Source organism: Ovis aries, chromosome 20, assembly GCF_016772045.2.
Source record: "Ovis aries strain OAR_USU_Benz2616 breed Rambouillet chromosome 20, ARS-UI_Ramb_v3.0, whole genome shotgun sequence".
NCBI classification, from domain to species: Eukaryota; Metazoa; Chordata; class Mammalia; order Artiodactyla; family Bovidae; genus Ovis; species Ovis aries.
In genome coordinates this window covers 44387104-44389707 of record NC_056073.1, presented here as the reverse complement: position 1 = coordinate 44389707, position 2604 = coordinate 44387104, and positions in this window count along the sequence as shown.

The window sequence follows — 2604 nt, the reverse complement described above, 5'->3', positions numbered from 1 at the left end:
TGTCTTATTCACTGCTGTATCCTCAGCACTGAGAACAGTGCCTGGCAGCTATTAGGCCTTCTATATATGTGAATGAAAGAGAAGATACAAAGCTTTAAGATAATTCTTCCAGCTTCATGTTGTTTTCAACCATTCAACTGGATTTTAATAAAATGTGTTTTATTTATGCAATAGAATTGAACCATCTATGGGGAAAAAAATCAATGGATTTTTTAGTAAATATATATATATTAATAATAGCATGAGATCCATTCTCTCTTCATAGAAACCCTGTATTAAATTTTATGCAAAGCCATTTTTGCTTAATATATTTCAATATGCAGTATTTGCTCATAATACTGCTGCTTAGGAAATTTGTTGTTTAGTTGCTCACTAAGTCGTATCTGATTCTTTGTGACCCTATGGACTGTGGCCCGCCAAGCTCCTCTGTCCATTGGATTTCCCAGGCAAGATTATTGGGGTGGGTTGCCATTCCCTTCTCCAGGAATCTTCCTGACCCAGGGATCAAACCCACGTCTCCTGCATTGGCAGGTGGGTTCTTTACCTGAAAAGCCGCTTAGGGTATACAGGCCACAGAATGGAGCAGCTGGGGATGGCCAGGATCTATTTATCAACCAATCAAGCAACTGCTGCTCAGATTCTGTTAGCTTGTTTTTGGAGACAGAATATTACCCCAAAACTGATATCAATAAAAAATTAATCAGTTGATTTAAGAAAGAAGTGGAAACTTTTATTTTAGCCAAATTTGAGGATTATAATCCACAAAAAACATCTGAGAAAGCTGTAAGAGCTGTTCCACCCATCAAGGCACAAATGTTTTTTGAGACAGAAGGCTGTACATTAAGTGTTGTATGATTGACAGTTTATACAACCCAGATCTGAACACCATCATGGTGGGTCACGTGACCCCTCAGAAGATCAGGAAGGAATGTCATCTTTCAAGGAATTGTTTCGATGTTAGACTGTTGCTCTTTATGGTTGATTTCTGCTGATGCGGAAGATTTGGCATAATGCAAATACACAGTGCACAGTAATGGGGAAAGAGGAGGCTGAAGGCCAGAGAAAAGTTGTTTACATTTTTCCTGTCTTGCCATAAAATACGAATTTTATTTCACACTGGGTTGGCCTCTTGGTGGGGGTTGAGTCAAAAGATACAACCAAGGCAAAGAATGGCATTAGGAAGCACTTATTTGCAGCAAGTCCGACTGAGCGACTGAACTGAACTGAACTGAAGGAGAGCACTGAGGATTTCCCTCAAAGCAGTGTCTTCCAGAACAGAACTGGGAAAGTCTAAAGCTAAGGGTATATGCATATTCATCAAGGGGCTTGGGAGGCCAAGAGTCTAGCTTTAGCTGGATTGAAAACCAGAGAGTCAAAAAAGGTCAACATCCTCTCTGAGGGCGATCTGGTGGTTGAGTGCCTCAAGGGGGTTTGAATTTTGCAAAACACCTCAAGAAAGTGCTTCAGGCTAATGGGAACTATTAGAACTGGGAGTTAACAAATGATTTGTTATCTTTGGTATTGTTATTTCCATTGCCTGATAACAGACAGTGAAGTTATGGGGGGGGGGGGAAGTCGGGGGAGGGGGGCGATGGCCAGGTGAAGATCACAAAAACTTGTTTAGTGTTCAGTCTGTCCCCGCTCTTTAGGACCCCAATGACTGCAGGCTTCACTGTCCTTCACCATCCCCCAGAGTTTGCTCAAACTCATGGGGTCACAAAGAGTCGGACATGACTAAGTGCCTAACACTACACTACTAAATGGCCACTGAGTCGGTGATGATCACAAAATGGCTTAGGCCGAAAATGGCTTCTGTTCTCTTCCTCAGCGGACCCTCTACCTCGCCTGCTAAGAAGAGGCCAGGGGAAAGAAATCAATAGAAGAGTGGAGAGGTATGTCAGGGAGCAACAGACTCATAGGAAATCATGAAGGCTACACCTGGCTCCTTCTAAAAGTGTAATACACATCTATCTTCATTTCTCCTGGGGCCACCTCTTCAAGGAGTGAGTGTCATCGGGCGGAATTGAGGAGTTTTAATTTCAGAGGACAGTAACTGAGATGATTACATCGTCCTCTTTCGCGGTGTGTTTGAGCCAGTGCGGCAAAATCTTCACTTGTGGGTCATCTGTCACTCGGTCTCAGGAAGGCGGCTGAATAAAATTCACAACTCAGGCGAATTAAGGGCAAAGCTGAGGTCCATAAGTCCCTCGCGGGCCGTTTCCGAAATACATTATCTATGAAAACACATAACAACATCTATTATGGGGGAAAGGGAGATTGCATGCCTCTGGCCCCCTCTCTTTGGCAGGGACGCAGGTCCTCAAAAGTCCCAAGTATCCAACTCGCCGCCAGCAAGAGGGCTAGGTTCACCAGCAACCAGTTTTTCAGGCAGCTGCGTCCCCTTTCTTCCTTCTTCGTGGTTCTTCGGTCACGGTGGCTTCAAAGAGAACGACTCTGTGTGTCTGAAATCAGCCTGGCGCTTTGGCACACCGCGGGAGGGGTAGACCACTGCACGGATTCCGAGAACCGCAGTCAGAAAGCAGAGGTTGGGCTTGAGGGAAAAAACCGTAGGCTGAGGGAGGGAGAAGGCAAGCAACTGCGTTG